The sequence below is a fragment of the Camelus bactrianus genome, chromosome X (assembly GCF_048773025.1).
Source record: "Camelus bactrianus isolate YW-2024 breed Bactrian camel chromosome X, ASM4877302v1, whole genome shotgun sequence".
NCBI lineage: Eukaryota > Metazoa > Chordata > Mammalia > Artiodactyla > Camelidae > Camelus > Camelus bactrianus.
This window is the reverse complement of record NC_133575.1, coordinates 60776692-60798952: the sequence shown is the minus strand read 5'-3', so window position 1 is coordinate 60798952 and position 22261 is coordinate 60776692. Positions and strand designations below refer to the sequence as shown.

The 22261-nt window shown below is 36.6% G+C and overlaps 1 long non-coding RNA gene across 1 annotated transcript; it reads right to left on the bottom strand.

The window, feature by feature from the left end:
• Positions 1-1379: 1379 nt before the first annotated feature.
• On the bottom strand, positions 1380-22086 carry LOC141576440 (uncharacterized). Its single transcript, XR_012504853.1, has 3 exons — positions 21908-22086; positions 16871-16929; positions 1380-2118 (listed from the first exon to the last, which is right to left on the bottom strand). It is a non-coding gene; the product is annotated as an uncharacterized LOC141576440 (long non-coding RNA).
• Positions 22087-22261: the final 175 nt, after the last annotated feature.

Sequence of the window (22261 nt, the reverse complement as noted above, 5' to 3'; positions counted from 1 at the left end):
ATCTTTCCATCTGTTTGTGTAGTCTTCAATTTCTCTCATCAGTATCTCATAGTTTTCCAAGTACAGGTCTTTTACCTCCTTAGGTAGGTTAATTCCTAGATATTTTATTATTTTTATATGATTGTAAATGGGATTGTTTATTTGATTTCTCTTTCTCATAGTTCATTCTTAGTGTATAGAAATGCAGCAGACTTCTTAACCATACTAAATGTTGGTGAGAATGTGGAACAGCTAGAACTCTCATATGTTGCTGATGGGAATGTAAACTGGTGTAATCACTTTGGAATGTTTCATGAAGGTAAAACACATCTACCATGTGTTCCAGCGACTTCTTTCCTAGGTATTTACCTAAAATAACTAAAGCATAAGTCCATACAAAGATATATACATTAATGTTCATAGCAGCATTATCAATAACAGACAAAAAGTAAAGACAACCCAAATGTCCATTAACAGATATGTGGATAAATGAAACATGGTATACCTATACAATGGAATACTTCTTAGGGATAAAAAGGAACAAACTATACACATGACAACATGGATGAATCTCAAAATAATTCTGCTGGGTAAAACAAGCCAGATAAAAGCATTTACTATTTGATTCCATTTACATAAAACTTCAAAATGTAAAATAATCTAAAATTGTGATGGGGTTGTCTATAGACATGGGAAGGGGGGATGGAGGTTGGGAAGTGATGAGGGTTGGGAGGGATTAAAAATGTGGAATGTGGAAAATTTGGGAGGGATGGATGTATTTATTGTCTTGATTTGGGGACTTCATGGTGACATACATATGTCAATACTTATTAGAATTTATGTGCTAATCATTGTGTCAATCATTTCTCAGTAAAGTATTTAAAAATAAAATGAATTAAAATGACAAATATGACATTGCTCTGCCTCAGGACCATTCTTAGGATTGTGAGAATGATTTGATTCCTTCTATCTTGCACCCAATGAACAGTAGCTACATTAGGGTAACTGACTCTGTGTGTAACTCCTCCTCCTACTCCTAATGTTTAATTCTCTTTTAAGTTAGTCTTACGTTTCTCATGGTGGACTCCAGGTTCCTTAAGAATTATTTGCTTCTCTGAACTTAGAGTGGAAACAAAATCCTAAAAGTCTAACTATAAGGCAAATTTTTGTTAAATTTAATTATGTTAAGATTAAGTATATCTAGTCAACATAAAATACCATGCATAAAACTAATAGGAAGATGATAAAATTAGAGAAAATACTTTCAATGTCTAAAACGAACAAAGAATATCTAAAGCACACAAGAACTCTGGAAAGTCAACAACAAAAAATCAGCAACTTCAGTAGAAAAATAGGCAAGTGATATTTATTGGCAACTTACACAACAGAAAACCCAAAAGACTAATAAAGCATATGTAGAGATGCTCAAGCTTATTCATAATCAGAGAAATGTAAATTTAAACAATGAAATACCACTTTGTACCTATTAAACTGATAAAAATTAGAAAGCAGGATGATGCCAAGTTCTAGTGGAGACTGGGGCTGTAGGAACTCTCATGCAGGTAGGAGTGTAGATCTGTAGCATGATTCTGAAAAACTAACTGGAAGCAGTTAAAACTAATTAAAGCAGTTAAAAATTAGTTAAATTTAATGCATGTCCTATGCCCCAGAAATTCTGTTCCTGAGTTGACATCCCAAGTTCTTACATTGGTTCACTGCAGCATGGTTTATGATAGTGGGAAGTGGAGGATGCTCGGAGAGTGAATGTGGTAGGAAAAAGCAATGAGCTAGATGTGCACATAGCAAAATGGAAGGTGCTTTTAAATACAGTGCTGAAGGGGAAATGAGATATACAACATAATGCCATTAACATACAATTGAAAATATGCACATACCTATAAATTAAAAGATACACACTAAACATGTTAGAATAGATGTATATGGAGAGTGGGGAGCAAAATGGGAATCCTATATGAAGATGAAAAGGAATAAATAAATAAGAAATGGGCATTGGCCAGACCAACAATAATGTGAAAATAAAATACCAGAATATAAAATCACTCAGCCAGGAGACAATGAAAGCAGTCAGTATGCAGACTTTAAGAACTACAAAGGTCAGATTTCTGAGTCTTCAAAAATCTGTAAGATAAGGAACAAAAAGAGGTGAAGTGAGTGGCACAGCATAGAAGCTGAACTGCTAAAGAAAAATATCTAGAACCGATGCTCAGAGGTCACTTTTAGACAATCTTTCTTCTCAAAGGTCCACTCTACAGTTGCTCATACATTTTAAGATGGACTATATTTTGAAAGCTCATTTATACTCAATTTAACACTAGCAGGCACTAAAAAAATATAATTTCTCTAGATTCATTCATTTATTCATCTAACAAATATTTATTTAGGGCCTAGTATGCAAAGGTGAGACTCAGATTGTAGTCATTAGATTAGAGGCTGTGAGTATATTCTGTAAGGGTACAGACTGCCAGTGGTATAGAAGGTTCACAGGACAAAGGTGTTAGTAGGACCACAGGCTTCTAGACTAGGAATGCTTTGCTTAGAAAATTAGAATGCTCATTGTCTCCTATGCCAGTTCTCATGTTTTCTTCATGACAAGGGTATTCCCTGCATCTCCCCACAAAATGCAAAGTATAGGATTTTTAGCAGATATCACTCCCAATGTAAGACCTGATGTGGCTGAGGGGGGCTCAAAGTGGGTTAAGACTTATTTACTCACAAACAAAAATTTCCTGGTTAATTTGTAAAAGGAGTCACAAGAGACCTCACTAGTGTCCACTGCTATTAAATCTTTGCTGACTGTAGGGATAGTGCCGCCAGGATTTGGGTGTGGGAGAGTTATAGGGCTTGCTGCTGAGCAGAAGGAATATTAAGCCAAGGACTGCTGCATGGAACTTCAGATTTTAATAATGACATTTTATACTTTGATAGCTCAATAAGTATGTAAGAAGACAGTGGCATTAGTGTGTCCCCCAGATACAGCCTCTAATGGGTTAATTTAATGAGCCAGTACAAATTCATAATTGGTCAATTTGCCCATATTTCTAAACTCCTACCTCTTTAGTCCCCACTTCTCCTGTGAAATCCTACAGGAGATTTCAGAATCAATAATTCTCTACCAGAGGCTTTGAGGAAGCAGAAGTCCTACCCAGATACCTGCCGTGTCTCTGCGGGAAGGCTTGAGTCATGATGAGGCTTCAACCCATGTCCTCAGCTCAGCTGCAGCTATAATTAAGGATAAGCTATAATCTGCCTTTAATATGTCCTCCACATTCCATGCTTTCCTTGCACAGACATGACTGTTTTTAAAATATCAAATCATCAAGGGCTGAAACTGGGTCTTTATCCTGTCCTCCTATTTCTGGTAACAAATGTATAAATCCTTGAGCTCTGCTGTATGATTCTGAGGAGCTTGTTAGAAGCCTTTTTAAAAATAATTTAGTGGTTTGAGGGATTTTAACAGTCACTCTCTCTTGGGCACCTACTGATATCCTAAAGTACAAACTTTGTACTTTTATCTCAGTTTTGCTGTGGAGTATGTTCTGGAGGTGAAAAATGAAATGTGAGTAAAGACCTGTAAGCCTGTCTTGCTCACCACCCTCCCAACAGGACAAAGCCCTACCACTTCAGGTGATTTAATGCTGGCTTCTAACAAGGAGCCTCGGGTGGGTACAGACAGCCCATTTACCAGTTGCAGTGGTATGTGGCATTTTATTTAAATATTTTCAGTCAAATATTCAGACAAACTAATTAGTAGAATCATAGCAGATTGGGGCCAGACTCAATAGCATCCAAACAGAGATAGAACAAGAAAATAATTGCTTGGGCTAAAACTGACACACTTGACTGTTAGGCCCCCAAATCTTCAATGGTCACTTTGTACTCTTAGCCTTGGCAAGTACTTTCCTTTCCCAACATATGGCCAAAAAGTATGCAGAACTATAGCACTTTTCAAAAAACCCTGTCACTTTTTTTCTCATTACTGATGAGAAAGAGGTTTACATATTTAAATATGCATGCCCATATAGGTACATAGGCTTATATGTATGCACATGCACGAATGAGGTTAGTCAACATTTATTGAGTACAGAACACTGTATACACTGTGGCAGGAAGTACAGGGGAAATTAAAAAAAAAAAACCTAATCTCTGCCCACATGATAGTTACAGTCTAATGGGCAATTTGTGATGCAGAAGGAAGATGAGGAAAAATTGATTACTCTAGAGATAAAAACCTCTTTCTTGTCTGTAACATTTACTTTTTTTCTTCTGAGTACAAAAGTAATGCATATTTCTTGCAAAAACTTTGGGAAATAATCACCTGTAATGCCAGAACTCAGAAATATACATATCAACATTTAAATATATATCCTTCCAGACTTGTTTATCCTATGTTTATAAAATGTCTTTAAAGGCTACATATGATAGGATTCCAACTATATTACATTTAGAAAAGGAAAAACTATGATGATCGTAGCAAAATCAGTGATTTCCAGAGGTTCAGGGAGAAGGATGGAGGGAAGAATAGTCAGATCACAGGGGAGTCAGAGCACAGACCATCTTAGGCAGCAAAAACACTTTGTATGATACTATAACAATGGATACATGTGATTATACATTTGTCCAAACCCATAGACTATACAACACAAAAACGGAACCCTAATGTAAACCATGGACTTTGGGCAACAATGACATGCCAATATCAGTTCATCAGTTGTAACAAATGTACCATTCTGGTGAGTGACGTTAATAGTAGGAAAAGTTAGACATGTGTAAGGGTAGGGTGTATATGGGAAATCTCTATACCTTCCCCTAATTTTGCTGTGAAATTAAAAATTCTTCAAAAACATAAACACTGCTTTAAATATCTCTGAAACAAAATTAGAATCATAATGTGCATGTCATGTTATAAACTGATTTTTCTTACCTAAGAGTATGTCACAAAATTTTCCATATCATTAAACTAAAATAAATGGATTTAAGGGTACAATAATATTTCATCATAAAGTATGCCATAATTTATTAACAAATACAATAATTCACAACAATGTGAATATACTTAACACTGTTAAACTGCACACTTAAAAATGGTTAAGATGAGGGGCACAGCCAAGATGGCAGAAAGACTCACAGCTCACCCTCTCCCATAAATACACCAAGAATTGCATCTATGAGACCAACAAATTGCACAGAACACCTACTGAACTCTGGCAGAGTGTTTCTCATTTCAAAATAGAGGAGGATTCTCACAAAATCTGGTAAGAAAAAAGGACAAAGAAAAAATTGGTGCAGGACCGGTTCTGCAGGGAGGGAGTGGCATAGAAGGAAGGGCACTCTCATGCTGGGACAAACCCTCTCCAACTGGGAGGTCAGTGGGGACAGAAGCAGAGCTTCCAAAGCTCAGAGTGGAAAGTGACAGCAAACAGAACTAAGGGAAACTGACAAGGAGGGTCCCTGCGATCCCTGGCCCTAGATGCAAGCCAGCAAGGATGAGCCAAGACTGGCTCCTGGAGGTGGGTGAGGAGCCCAGGTAGAGGGCTGGGGCCCACTGCACAGAGGCAGCCTCAGGGGACTGGCGGGCAGTGTGAACTCTGGTTGGGAGTGTGTGCAAAACAGAACAGACTGGGACCGCCATTAAAAGAAAACATCACTGTTGGTGGCAGGGGGAGAGGGGCACAACGCAACCACACCATAGCCTCTTTCTCCCTTTGGTTCCATTGTTGGTGTGTTCTCGCGAGAAGAGAGGTGGCACTCAATCATAACCATCACTGCTGTGGAGAGGCAGGGCTGAAGGCTGAATCCATACCCTGCGACCCTGCAACTTCACAGGCAGGAGTGAGACTTGTTTACAGTACCAGGCAGAGAGAGCGGATTTGCTCTCTCTGGATCCTTTGTGGACCTGCACCTCTGAGACAAAAAAGCAGTGAGTGGAGTCCTGACTCATTGTGGGGTGAGTACGGGTATTTACTACAAGCCAGCATACAGTACTGAATGTGGATGCAGGGCTGGGGTATGCACCAAAACTGTGGCACATCACAGATTGAGATGTGTGAATGCATGCTTGCTATGGTGGGTTCTAGTGCCTGACATTGGTGGATCTGCACTGGTGGTTCCTGGGGCTCAGAACCTGGAGGACACAAGAGCAGGTGGCTGACATTCCTGCAGCTAAGGCAGGGACAAAGGGAGGGTCAGTACAGTACTCTGTAAGCCCACAAAACAAGTGACAGGCAACACCAAAAGGGCATTTCCCAGTGGACATCTCCTGCCTACTCTTCTTGACAGCTGAAGTGTTCTAACCCTGCCTACTACACACAACAAATCAGAAATGGGTCTAGAAGCCTCTATCCCAGCAACAGACCAGTCCTCTGTCAAAGCTGTGACAACCACAAGGGAAAACAAAAGGAGGTACCACTAAACAACAACAATCAAGGCAGGCTCTGATCACCACAAAGCCAACAACACTCCCAATCAAAGGAATAACAGCCAATGCTCATGGAAGAAAGACATGGCAACCATCTCGTACTAAGAACAGCCATCACAACAGAACTATTAGATGAACACAGTCTACACAGGAATGCTCCCACTTTAAATAAAAACAAACAAACCAAAAATAAAACAGCCTTTGAAGACCACAGGAGATAACTGATACTCCTAAATACATAGAAGAAACATAAGTAAAATGAAGAAGCAGAAGAACCATTCCAAATTAAAACAAGAGAAATCCCATGAAAGAATGATCAATAAAATAGACCTCAAAAGTCTACTAGATCATGATTTCAAAAAGAGAATGATCAAGGCAATAAAGGAACTAAAAGAGACTATGAATAGAGACAGAGAATACTTTAAAAAGGAAATTGAAACTATAAAGAAGAGCCAATTAAAAACAGAAAATTCAATGGCTGAGATAAGAGCCGAACTAAAGGCAGTCAAAAGCAGATTAGATAATGCAGAGGAACAAATAAGTACTCAGAAGACAGGATAACAGAAGTCACCCAATCAGAAGAGCAGACAGAAAAGTAAGTAAAAACTAATAAAAACAACATAAAGGACCTTTGGGATGATATAAAACATGCCAACCTATTCATAATAAGGGTCCCAGAAGGAAAAGAAAGAGAAAAGGGGATTGAAGAGGTTTTTGAAGAAATCATGACTGAAAACTTTTCAAACCTAAAGAAGAAACAGATATCCAAGTACAGGAGGCACAGAGGGTCCCAAAGAAGAAGAACCCAAACAGACGTACACCAAGACATATTATAATTAAGATGGCCAAAGTTAAAGATAAAGAAAGCATTCTAAAGGCAGCAAGAGAAAAACAAAAAGTTAGTTACAAAGGAACCCCCATAAGGCTTTCATCTGATTTCTCTACACAAACACTGCTAGCCAGAAGGGAGTGGCAAGATACATTCAAAGTCCCGAATGAGAAAAAGCTGCAACCTGGGATACTCTATTCAGCAGGATTACCCTTTAGACTAGAAAGAGAGAAAAAGAATTTCACAGACAAGCAAAAACTAAAAGAATTCAGAATACTAAACCTATGATAAAAGAAATACGGAAAGATTAACTCTAAATAGAAAAGAAACTACAGAAATGAGAAAACCATAATTGGAAATGCAATAACTACAGTGAATTGAAAGAGAATAAACGTGAAGATGTTAATAAATAAATAACATCAAAATCATAAAAGGTAGGAGAAAATAACATGGAAATATAGATTTTTCTTCCTCTCTCTGTTCTTTTTTTCTTTATTCTTTTTAGGATGCATTTGGGCCTACATGACTATCAGTCTAAACCAAACAGATACAGTAAGGAATTAGCATGCTTGAAAAAGAGGGTAAACACAAATCAAAAGTATACAATAGAGTCATAAAAAAACAAAAAGAAATGAAGGTAATACAAAAGAAAATTATCAAACCACAAAAAGAAGGAAAAGAAAGGAACAAAGAAGAAATGCCAAATCAACTGGAAAACAAAATTCAAAGCAGCTATAAACACACATCTATCAAAAATTACTATCAATGTCAAGGGACTGAACGCTCCAATCAAAAGACATAGAGTGGCAGGTTGGATAATGAAACAAAAGCCTACAATATGCTGCCTACAAGAGACCCACTTTAGAGTGAAGGACACACATAGATTGAAAGTGAGAGGATGGAAAAAGATACTTCATGCAAATGGAAATGACAAGAAACCAGGAATAGCAATACTCATATCAGACAAAGTATACTTTAAAACAAAGGCCACAAAGAGAGATAAGGAAACTTATATAATGATCAAAGGAGCAATGCAAGATAAAATATTACACTTGTTAACATGTATGCACCCAATATAGGAGCACCTAAATATATAAAACAAATACTAACAGACATAAAGGGAGAAATTGGTGGGAATACAATAAAAGTAGGAGACTTTAACACCCCACTAACATCATTGGACAGGTCTTCCAGACAGAAAATCAGTAAGACAATAGTGATACTAAATGACACAATAGAACAGTTGGACTGGGTTGATATTTTTAGGATGTTACATCTCAAAAAAACTGAATATACATCCTTTTCAAGTGCTCATGGACCATTCTCTAGGATAGACCACATACTCAGACACAAAAGAAGCTTCAGCAAATTTAAGAGGATAGAAATTATTTCAAGCGTCTTCTATGACCACAATGCAGTGAAACTAGAAATCAACCACAGAGAAACAAATGAGAAAAAAAATGACAGCATGGAAACTAAACAACATACTACTAAGAAACCAATGGGTCAAAGATGAAATCAAAGAAGGAACTGAAAAATACCTTGAGACAAATGACAATGAAAACACAACCATACAAAATCTATTGGATGCAGCAAAAGCAGCCCTAAGAAGGATGTTCACAGTGATTCAGGCCTTCCTCAGAAAAGAAGAACAATCTCAAACAAACTAACCTACGACCTAAAAGAATTAGAATAAGAAGAACAAACAAAACCCAAAGTCAGCAGAAGGAAGGAAATAATAAAGATCAGGGAGGAAATACCTAAAATAGAGATTTAAAAAACAATAGAACTAAAAGTCAAACCAAGAGCTCATTTTTTGAAAGAGTAAACAAAATTGATAAACCTTAGGCCAGGTTCATCAAGAAGAAAAGAGAGAGGACACAAATAAACAAAATAAGGAGAGAAAATGGAAAGATTACAACCAACACCACAAAAATGCAAAAAATCTAAGCAGCTCATATGACATAATAAGAAAAAAATAAACAACCCAATCCAAATATGGGCAGAAGACTTAAACAAGTAATTCTCCAAGGGAGAAACACAAATGATCAATAGGCACATGAAAAAATGCTCAATATCACTAATTATCAGAGAAATGCAAATCAAAACTACAATGAGGTAGCACCTCACATCAGCCAGAATGGCCATCATTCAAAAGTCCACAAATGGCAAATGTTGGAGAGGCTGTGGAGAAAGTGGAACCCTCCTACACTGCTGGTGGGAATGTAGTTTGGTGCAGCCACTGTGGAAAACAGTATGGAGATTCCTCAAAAGACTAGGAATAGACTTACCATATGACGCAGTCATCCTGCTCCTGGGCATATATCCAGAAGGAACCCTACTTCAAAAAGACACCTGCACCCCAATGTTCATAGCAGCACAATTTACAACAGCCAAGACATGGAAACAGCCTAAATGTCCATCAACAGATGAATGGATAAAGAAGAGATGGTATATTTATACAATGGAATACTATTCAGCCATAAAAACCAACAACATAATGCCATTTGCAGTAACATGGATGTCCCTGGAGAATGTTATTCTAAGTGAAGTAAGCCAGAAAGGGAAAGAAAAATACCATATGAGATCGCTCATATGTGGAATCTAAAAAAAAAAAAAAATGAACATAAATACAAAACAGAAACAGACTCAGACATAGAATACAAACTTGTGGTTGCCAAGGGGGTGAGAGGGTAGGAAGGGACAGACTGGGATTTCAAAATTTGTAAATACTTACAGGCATATGCAGAATAGATAAATAAGTTTATACTGTATAGCACAGGGAAATATATACAAGATCTTGTGGTAGCTCACAGTGAAAAAAAAGTGACAATGAATATATGTTTGTTCATGTATAACTGAAAAATTGTGCTCTACACTGGAATTTGACACAACATTGTAAAATGACTATAACTCAATAAAAAATGTAAAAATAAGAAATACAAAAAAATAAGAGAATACTATGAACACGGATATGGTAATAAATTGGACAACTTAGAAGAAACGGACAAGTTTCTAGAAATATACAGTGCACCAAAACTGAATCAAGAACAAATAGATCACTTGAACACACCAATCACTAGAAGTGAAATAGAATCAGCAATAAAAAAAAAAAAAAACCTCCCTGCCAACAAAAGTCCAGGACCCAACAGCTTCACTGGGGAACTCTATCAAACATACAAAGAAGAGCTTATGCCAATCCTTTGATAAAGGAGGCAAGAACAATGGAGTAAAGACAGTCTCTTCAGCAAATGGTGTTGGGAAAACTGGACAGCTGCATGTAAATCAACAAAGTTGGAGTATTCCCTCACACCATACACAAAAGTAAACTCAAAATTGCTTAAAGACTTAAACATTAAACAAGACACAGTAAATATCCTAGAAGAAAACATAGGCAAAACATTATCTGACATATATCTCAGCAATGTTCTCCTTCGGCAGTCTAACCAAGCAATAGAAACAAAAGCAAAAATAAACAAATAGGACCCAATTAAACTTATAAGTGTTTGCACAGCAAAGGATACCATAAACAAAACAAAATACAACCTACAGAATGGGAGAAAAAAATCTGCAAAATATGAGACTGACAAGGGCTTAATCTCCAGAATATATAAACAGCTCATACAACTTAATTTTAAAAAAGCAAACAACCCAATCCAAAAATGGGCAAAAGATCTAAATAAGCAATGCTCTAATTAAGACATGCAAATGGCTAATAGGCACATTAAAAAATGCTCAATATTGCTAATTATCAGAGAAATGCAAATCAAAACTACAATAAGGTATCACCTCACACCATTCAGAATGGCCATCATTCAGAAGTCCACAAATATCAAATTCTGGAGAGGGTGTGGAGAAAAGGGAACCCTCCTACACTGTTGTGGGAATGTAGTTTGGTGCAGCCATTATGGAAAACAATATGGTGATTCCTCAAAAGACCAAAAATTGATTTACCATATGAGCCAGCAATTCCACTCCTGGGCATATTTCCAGAGGGAACCTTAATTGAAAAAGACACATACATCCCAACATTTATGACAGCACTACTTACAATAGACAAGACATGGAAACAACCTAAATGCCCATCGACAGATGATTGGATGAAGACATAGTGGTATATGTATACAGTGGACTACTATTCAGCCATAAAAAAGAATAATATAATGCCATTTGCAGCAACACGGAAGGCCCTGGAGAATGTTATTCTAAGTAAAGTAAGCCCGAAAGAGAAAGAAAAATACCATATGATATCACTTATATGTGGAATCTAAAAAAACTAATTTACAACACAGAAAAAGACTTACAGACATAGAAATCAAACTTATGGTTATCTGGGGGTGAAGGGGGTGGGAAAGGATTAATTGGGAATTAGAGATTTGCAGATACTAACTAATATATATTAAAGAGCTAGATGACAAGTTCATACTGTATAGCACAGGGAACTATATTCAGTATCTTGTAGTAACTTATGGTGAAAAGAATATGAAAATGAAAAAAGTAATCTATCATTCAGTTGATTTGAAATTCCATGTTTATCGGATGTATATTTGGAATACTTGCATATGATTCAGGCTTCCTGTTTATCCCTCTACACACACAAACTATACATTCCTGTATCTGGCACTATTTCTTTGAAATTCTCTTAAAATAATAATATAACTCATTTGTTCCAAGTTAATTCTTCTTGAGGTACTCAAGTCTACAGAACTAAACTTGTCTTTATTAAGTGCCTACAGTGTGATTTGACAAATACCAATCATCAAGCATTCCGCATTCCCACCTGAAAATATCTTCCCCACCAATCTGCTATGGCTCCTCCCCAAAGACCTCTCTTTTGGTTATACCAAAGTTCCCAAATAAGTTCAAATTACTTTGGGAGGTTTATTTGTTTATTTGTTTGTTTGTTTTTAAATATAGATATCTGGACTCCACCTCAGTCGTACTGGAATCAGACCTGCCAGGGTAGGCTCTGGTACCGGTGATTTGGAGGTTTGGAAATCACTGGTTTCAAGAAAAAATTATCTCAAAAAGGCAAGAGTTAAAACCCATATGTATTATCTGGAGAGAATCTCTTTCAATCCTTTCTCCTAAACTGGAAACTGGTTTATTCAATTTGAGCTAATTATCACATTGGAATAGGCCATGAAGGAGGCTTGAGCCTTAAGAGAATAAACTATATAACTGGCTTAATTTGGGAGGGAAGAAAGGAACATAATGCAGTAATAATATCTGGACAGCATTAGGTTCTAGGCCAGGAATATGAATCCATAAACAAGGTTTCCCTTGCTTATGTTAGTCAGCATGCTCTTAGGTGATATTAAGCTGAAGTTTCTGTATTTTACTAATTATGTATTGATTTGTATGATTTTCCTCCATTTATGATAAGTGATACTAGTGATAGTGGTTTTCTATTTATAATAGTGATGCAAAATATCCTTTTAAATAAACATATTTACATTTTAAAAGATGAGTCAGTTTAAAGGAAAAAAATCACTTGACAGCGAGGGGATATAACAAAACTTTTGAATATGATTAGAAATAACTGATGTTGGCTAAACACTGACAATGAGATTCCTGGGGTAGATGCTCACAAGTCTAGCTGGGGAGGAATGCCAAAGGAACAACCAAAATGAACTTTGTCTATCTGGCAGCTTTGCTCAGGGTTAGAGCTCACATGAACTACATTGGTGTCTCTTAGGTTCCTCACCTCATATTGTGTCAGCTTTTACGGCATTTATTCAACCGGCAGCATGAATCAGCTAAACTGCACAATTTCAACTTTATAATATAAAGTGACCAGTCCAGCTACACTGCTGCCTAAGTCTGATACTCTGTTTATGATTTTAGGCTTCTCACTCAATCTAATTACAGATTAAGAAGAGAGTAGGAAAATCTAGTTATATGTCTTAGTATGATGATATTTGTGTTACTGTGTATCTTTTTGTAGAAGATTTTCTTCAAAAATGGAACAGTAACCCAAGATTTGGGCATCCAGAATCAGAGAAATGAAGATTCCTTACTCTTTGATCTTTAAGAAATAGGCCCACCTCTGTCCAGAAGGGAGGTTTGTAGGCCATTTATAATCAGGCCGATTCAAGCAATAACCCTTCCTTTGCAAGCACAAGTGTGCCTTCCAGTATGGGAGTAACTGAGAGCCATGATGGAGAAGATAGTGCACTGAGTGAAAAGAAGCACAAGGTATTTCCTCTCCTCTGCTCAGTGCTCAAACTAGAGCAGGGCAGCTACCACTCAACATGAAATGGCTATAAGAAGAGTGGGCACTTCATATTTGAGAAATGGATGCATCTGCTGGCCCAATCCTCCATGGAGAAAACAAAAGCATCCAAAATAAAAATACTCTCTTCCACTCCCTAATCTGACTCTCATGGGTGTGTTTCTTTAATAACCCATTTGCAGTTCTGTATCTACCTAAAGGGTGCTGTTTTATGGAAAGGTTGCTTTGTGGAAGTTTGATAGATTAAGCACCTAACCTGGACTCTAAAGTCACACAAACTCGGTTTGTATCCCTGGCTCCTCCACTTACTCACTGTATTGCTTGATATGGTTACTTTAAACTTCAATTTTCCCAGTTTTAATATGGGTATAACAATACTGATGTCACAGGTGGTTTATTGTGAGACTTAAAAGGACTGATTAATGTTTGTACAGAGCCTGGCACATCATGAGTGCACAATAAATATCAATTTTATTATCTACTTATATATCGGTAGTAAGGCATATTTTTAAACAGCATTCTATTTCTCCTGGAAATACAGAATTATGGAAGATTGATACCATTTTCTCACAGCTAGATTATCTTGAGTTCTTAGAAACAGGTGAGCATTATTCAGGCTTTCCTAAAGTCAGTGACTGCACCCTTTTTGTAGGTATTTCTAAGTGCTTTTATCCTGTCCAAAAAGAAAAAAAAGGAATTAATCTAAGCCAAAGAAATAAGTTACTTTAACACATGCACCCCAACGTTCACAGCAGCACTATTTACAATAGCCAAGACATGGAAACAATACAGATGCCCATTGACAGATGACCAGATAAAGATGCTGTAGATAGATCGATCGATTGATCAATCGATTGATAGATGATGGAATACTACTCAGCTATAAAAAAGAATAAAATAATGCCATTTGCAGCAACATGGATGGACCTGGAGATTGTCATTCTAAATGAAGTAAGCCAGAAAGAGAAAGAAAAATACCACATGATAATGCTTATATGTGGAATCAAAAAAGAAAAGACACAAATGAACTTATTTACAAGACAGAAACAGACTCACAGACATAAAGAACAAACTTATGGTTACCAGGGGAGAAGGAAGGGGTGGAGGGATAAATTGGGAGTTTGAAATTGGCAGATATAAACTACTATATATAAAACGGATAAACAACAAGTTTATACTGTCTTGCACAGGGAACTATATTCAATATTTCATAGTAACCTATAATGAAAAGAATATGAAAAGGAATATATGTATGTATATGTATGACTGAAACATTATGCTGTACACCAGAAATTGACACAACATTGTAAACTGACTATTATTCAATAAAAAAGTGCAAAAAAAATTAAAAAAAGAAGTGTCTTAAGCTGATTTCTGCAATGGGGAGGATTAAAAAGGGGGTAGGGAACTTTTATTTGAAAAGACCATGACCATTTAAGATCTTTAGCATTGTAAAATATATAAAACTTCTGAAGAATAAAATTTCCAGCAGAGCCAGGTTTTCTCTTTTCAATCATCTTTAAGAAAATATTTTTAAATGTATTATTATTCACTCAAACCCTGGTTTAGGAGCTGGGAGATCTGGATTACTAGAATCAGCATGCACTTACAGGACAAATCTGTCTCCATTATTTACTAGTTCTGTGATCTCATGCAAATTTTGGTTTTGCTGCTTTATGCTTCATTTTCCTCAACCTTAAAATACTCATAACATCTCTCAAGGCTTTTTGTTGGGGGGGGGCTTTTTTTTATAGAAGTCGAATGAGATAATGTGCATAATGTTCTTGGCACATATTAGGAACACAACAGAGGGTAACTATTAGTATTGTTTTAACTAACGTCCATCTTCCAAACACTTCTTTGCAGATAACCTGCATCTGAATCTTCTGGAGAGTTTATTTAAAATGAAGATTCCTGAGTTCTACCCTAAAACATCTGATCTGATAAGATTCCTAGAGTGAGGCCTAGGAATCTGTATTTAAACTAAGTGCTCCTCCCAGCTTTCCTTCTGGGTGTGAGATATAAAGGTTCTGTGAGGGGGAAGATCTGTACTTGGGGTATTTTTTTCTAGTGAGTCTGCAGGGAGAGAGGGGTCTTTGGGAAGCTGGCACTTTTCAGTCAAAGGGCTGAAAAGGAGAGCCCTTTCTACAAAGAGGTTAAGAGAGCAGGGGGTGTGTTAGTACTGAGGGCTCAGCAGAAAATGTTGAAAGGATGCAAAACAGTGCAGATGGAGATGGAAGTGGATTTATAACTGACCTCTATGGATATGAGAGTTTAGATGGGTGCAGGACCAGATGTGCTTGAAGCTTTTATGGTGACTGAAGAGGAAGGAAAAAAGAAGCAAGGACAGAGTTATCCAGGGGGAGGGCATAGCTTAGTTGTAGAGTGCATGCTTAGCATGTACACAGTCCTGGGTTCAATCCCCAGTACCTTCATTAAATAAATAAACTTAGTTATCTCCCCCAAGAAAAATTTTAAAAATTAAAAATTAAAAAAAAGGACAGACTCATCCTCTCTCTAAAGAGAAACTTGGTATAAAGTTGTTTGAAGTCAGCGAAAGTGCATAGTCAACTTAATCTATTTTAAACATTTTATTCTTCACAGTTTAAATAATTAAATGACAAAGTATTTATTAAAATAGATTAATAATTGGAGATAAAGTGGGTACTTCTTCTCTAAATCCAGACCTTCTGTCTTCTCCCTGATATATTGCACTTAATTTAGTACAGGCAGATTACTTTCTGGTTGTTTTTGGCATGAGTTGGAAAACTGCCCTGTGCGTTCTAAACCAGACCATCTGAAACCTTTATGTTTGGATACATAAGGTGCTTGATCTTGTTTCATTAAGCAGGTTATTTTTATATTCCCCAAAAGCATACAATGTAAAGAGAGGTCTTTCACTGCTGCTATAATAGCTGGAAAAAAAGACATGACAGCAAATCTATGGAGTTCCTCTACTACTAATGTAGTTAACCAGGCATCAGTACATATTTTATTACAACTATGTTTAAAAATTTTCAATAATACTTCCAATTTCTAGAGTATATTTTACTGAAGGAAAATAACCTGAGTTAATTAAGTTAAGGAAATTTGTGGGAGGAACCAAATGCATCACTATGTACTTTTTTGAAGGAGAGAAACTGAGTTCTAGAGCAACTAGGTCTTCAATAACAATGCTAGTATAAACATGGCATTGTGCTGCTAGGAATGAAGCAAATTGTAATATTTCCTACTAGACTAAGGTGAATATACAAGATGTTCTCAAGGCTTTTAGGTTAAAAATATCTTCCATAAAAAGGGAACCCTCCTACACTGTTGGTGGGAATGTAAATTGGTGTAGCCAATATGGAAAGCAGTATGGAGGTTCCTTAAAAATTAAAAATAGACTTACCTTATGATCCAGCAATCCCACTCCTAGGCATGTATCTGGGACATGGACATGGAAGTAACCTAAACGTCCAATGAGAGATGAATGGATAAAGAAGATATATATATATGGAATGGAATACTACTCAGCCATAAAATAGAATGAAATAATGCCATTTGCAACAACATGGATTGACCTAGAGATTATCATACTAAGTAGTGTAAGTCAGAAAGAGAAAGACAAATACTATATGATATCACTTAAATGTGGAATCTAAAGTATGATACAAATGAACTTATTTACCAAACCAAAACAGACTCACAGACATAGAAAACAAACTTATCGTTACCAAAGGAGAAAGAGAAGGGATAAATTAGGAGTTTGGGATTAACAGGTTCACACCACTATATATACATACCACTATGTATAAAAATAGATAAACAACAAGGACCTGCTGTATAACACAGGGAACTATATTCAGTATCTTGCTTTTTTTCCATTTGTGGGGGGGAGGTAATTAGGTTTATTTATTTATTTTAATGGAGGTACTGGAACCTGATGCATGCTAAGCATGTACTCTATCACTGAGCTATATCCTCCCCAAAATTTCTTGTAATAACCCATAATGGAAAAGAATCTGAAAAAAGAATATATATATATATAAAACTTAATTACTTTGCTGTACACCAGAACCTAACACAACATTGTAAATCAACTATACTTCAATAAAATTTTTTTAAAGTCTTCTACAGATGGTAAAGGATAAAAGGGCTTTCATCTTATGCTTTGTGTGCTTCGCTCTCTAATCTTTATTTTTAAGACCACTAACATTTTATAAATACAAACTTGTGGCTGACTTCCTAAAAAGTGTTGCTGGGGCCTCTACAATGGAACCAACATACCAATTTTGGCTTCTACATATCTTCACAAAATGACTGCAGATGAAATTACATACTCCCAGGATGCCTCTCTTCTTCTGAATTGTGAACTTCTGCAGGACAGGGACTATATCTTTTATATCTATAGCCTCAAGGTCTAGCACAGTGCCATGTCACACAGTAAATATTGTTGAATGAATGAATTGCTGATTACTTTTCACTTGTCTCTTCCCATCCTGCTAACCCCTTCCTTAGGGGCTACTGAAGAAAACATTAAAAACCCATTCATATCTTAAGTATTATTATGAGCTCCTAAAGGAGTGAACTTAGGCAAAATGGAAGTGCTAAGAAGCAGATACTGGTTTTCTAGTTAATTGATTTTGGCCAGTAATTCTTATTCAAAAAAAAATTTACAGCTACTTAGACATTAGAGGCAGTATCTAAACTAAATAGATATTTGGGAGGTGTCATGTTTTTAAGAAATAAAACCAGCTGAACTTCTTAAAGATAAAGGAGTTTGGACTCAAAATAGTAGATAAATCCACCAGAAAGAAAATGGAGTCATAAGCACATAGCAGCCATAAAGATAAGTTTTTAAAGATTAAAGTTTTAAAAAAAAAACTTTTATCACATCATTTTTAAATGATTTCTTTTTAAAATTCAAACAACTTCCCATTGCTCTAAGAATAAGATCCCAAATCTCTAATTTGATCCATAAATTAATTCTTTGATTCACTCCTGAAATATTGATGAGTGTCTATTGTGTATTTTAGGCTTAGAAAATAGAGTGGTGATGGGGTAGGGCAAAGCCTCAGTTCCCATAGAACTTTACACAGGGGGTGGGCCAGTGGGAAGACTGACAGACTATAAACATAAAAATATAATTAATGAACAACATAAACAAATAGACAAGATAAATTCCAATGTGATGCGTGTTATGAAGAAAAAAAGATTTTCCAGAGAAAATGAGCTATTCTTTCATTTCCCAAGCTTCCATTTTCTCACCCCAGGGGACTTTTACAGGTTATTCCCTCTCTCAGGGCTCCTCCCTCATCTTCCTTCCCTCCCTAACCATCATTCTTCCTTCAGCTCAAGTCTCAGCTAAAAATGGCAACTTCTCTAGGTTAAATGTGCCTTTCATATACCCTTCCCACTGTACCCATATGTCTCCTTTGTAATGTTCATTACATTTATAAGCATTTGTTCAATGTCTGTCTTGCCACAAGGGCAGGATCTTCTTGTCTGTGGTTTACTGATCTATTCCCCGCCACCAGCTGGGAATATAGTAGATGATCCATCAATAGTAGATCATCATATAGTAGATGATCAATACACTTTATTGATTAATGAACAGAAGGAAAATTGGGAAATTCTTTTCTTTTTTTCCTGTTAAGGGTCACTTCACCAGGAAGAGATAAAAATCATCTGAACATGACACATATGTAAAAAAACACATGGGAGAGAAATGCAATTAGGCTAAAGGGAAACTGAATGAGAATTATTCAGTGGTTGCTTCCTTGGGTTTTAGGGTGAAACTGAAAGCCATCATGGGATAAATTGTTTTGAGAAGAAGTCATTTCCTAGATATCAGAAGTAAGCAGCTCCTTGCTTATAAAAGAACACGGAAGAATACATGGGAGAAAGAGAGGAAGAAATGAATGGAAGGAAGGAAGGAAGGAAGGAAGGAAGGAAGGAAGGAAGGAAGAAAGAAAGAAAGAAAGAAAGAAAGAAAGAAAGAAAGAAAGAAAGAAAGAAAGAAAGAAAAGAAGAGAAAAGAAAAGAAGGAAGGAAAGAAAGAAAGAAAGGAGGGATACTTGAATGAAGCACGGAAGGAATAAGTACATAGGGAGATACTTGTTCTTTTGAAATAAAAATGGCCCCTCCTCTCAATACCAAATAATACATTCACATTGTAAATATTCAAGACAACACAGAAAAAGGTAAAGCAGAAAGTCAAAATGTGTAATAATCCTTTCACATTTTATTTGCATGTATATGCATTTAGACTTTTTTCTATGTGTATTTACATATATCTTTCTAATATAAAAATAGAATAATACATACTATTTTATAAATTTTTTTTCATTAAAAAACATATTTCCAGATCTAGCTACTCGTTTTTAATGGCTATGTATAAGTCTACTATATGGATGTACTGTCAAGTATCTAATTATTGTTGAATAGTTCTTTCTTATTTTTCAGTATTTCAGTATTATACACCTCACTATGATTAACATCTTTGTACATTTATTACATATAGCCTTGCAAACTTGGAAGTACAGTTTCTGTTGAATGCCTATCATTGTCTTTGTGTATATGTTATTTTTATTTTTAACACCTTTTTGTGATATAATTTCTGTAAACTACACATATTTCAGATATACAATTTGATGAATTTTTGATAGATGCATACACCTATGAAACCACCACCACAATCAAGATAGCTAACATTTCCATTTTTGCACTATGGTGAAGTCCAAAAATTGTAGTTGAACCGTTTTAAGTTGGGGATCATCTATAGTGGTATCAGCCATACCTGCTTATTCAATGTTTATCACATATTTTGCCAATTTGTCATTTCTCTTTTATCTTGGGAGGGTAATTTTTAATGGAGGTACTGGGGGTTGAACCCAGGACCTTGTGCACGTTAGGCATGCACTCTGCTGCTGAGCTATACCTTCCCCCGTCATTTTTCTTTTAATTTTATTATAAATCAGTACTACCTCTGTACTGTCATATGTCATGTTGAAATTTTTTTCAGTTTTTCATTTGTCTTTTAAGTTTACTAACCCTATGTTTTGACATTCAGAAGCTTTACTTTTATTTATGAAGTTGTATTTAACAGTAATTCCTTTTATAGATTTTGTGTCATGTTTAGTAAGTCCTTCCACATCCCTAAGGCTATGGATATATTCACTTACATTTTCTTTTACGATTTTATATTTTACATTAAGCCACACTTGCCTCAAGAATATGTGAAGGCGTGGGTAATGTTATTGCCATAATCTTAACAGGCTTAATAGCAATTGCAGGCCACTGAAGAATTCATTTTACACATTCTAGGTAAAAGTTCTAGTATATGATTATGTAATAAAAGACAAAACTGAGTAGAGACATAGCATCTAAATCATATTTCCATATTGTCAAAAATGACAATATCAAGCATCATGTGAAGTTGAGCAGGGAAGTCTGAGGGATATTGCTGTAACTTCCTGGAGTGAAATACACTTATACCCCAGGCTGATGAAGTGGCCATCATGCTGAGGCCGGAACGCTCTCAAAAAATATTTGAGAGCCTATTATGAGCTCGCTGGGGATAAAACAGTGACCAAAACAAAGAGGTTTACTGCTCTTAAGGGGTGGGATAAAACAAATAAATAACATATTCAGATTAAGTGCTTTAAAGAAAATGAAGCAGGTAAGGGGATGGGGAAGTTGTAATTTTCGATAGGGTGGTTAGGGAAGTGTTCTCTGGGGAGATGACAATTGAGGAGAGACTTGGATGATGAGAGCAAAGATGTGAAGGGAAAAATTCCAGCCTATGTAAAGTTGTAGAGGTGGGAACAAGTTTAGTCTGCTGGAAGAATAGTGAGAAACCCAGTGTAGCTGGAGTGTTACCTGAAAACACAGAAAACAGAAACATGGGGAAAGAAACAAGGAAACATCCTGAAACGTGGGTCCAATTGTTTTTCTTTAACTGTGAAAACAGGAGGTGCATGCCGGGGAACTGATTCCCTACCTTCCTTCAGGCATTACCATCTAAGAAAGGTCTTCCCTAACCGCCCTGAAATTCCAATGTTATCAGATTTTCCCACCCTTTTATAATCACCGCCCCTTTTCAACTATTTCAGAATTACCATCTCAGAGAGGCCATCTCTGACCACGTTTTAAAATTGCAATTCTCGTTCGCCCCCACTGGGCGTTCTCCCACCCACCTTCCCCCGCTTTACTTTCTCCCCTAGCATTTATCATTAAATATATATATAATATATACGTATATATATACATATAAATTATTGTCCCTCCCCCAAATAGAATATAAATACTCCTGAGAACTGAGATTTTGGTCTGCTTTAATTTCCGCTGTGTCTCCAACACTATAACAGTGCTTGAGAGACAGCTGGCGCTCGATAAATACATTCTGAATAAAGGTAAGATGCTATATTAACTGGTCTGGACTAACTGTGAATCGATGTCAGGTTAGATTAACACCGCATTCCTCACTCTCTGAAAAACGCTTCCAGCAGTCAGATGATGACGTCCTCCAGCTTTCAAAATGGGAAAGCGAAGGTTCCCACAATTCTCAGAACGCGAATTTCTCTCCACAATTCAAAATGGCGGAGGAAGGTGGGGCCTGTCACATGGTGGGCGTCACAGCAGCTCGCCTTTTCCAGACCGCGGCCCGCCTTGCCGCGTCGTCAGGGGCCTCCTCCCCTTCCCACCGAGCCTTTTCGAAGAATCGCCTGGGATTGGCTAATAGGCTGGGAGTGGGCCTGCGGGGCTGGGACACAGCATCATCACTTCCTGTTGTGGGCAG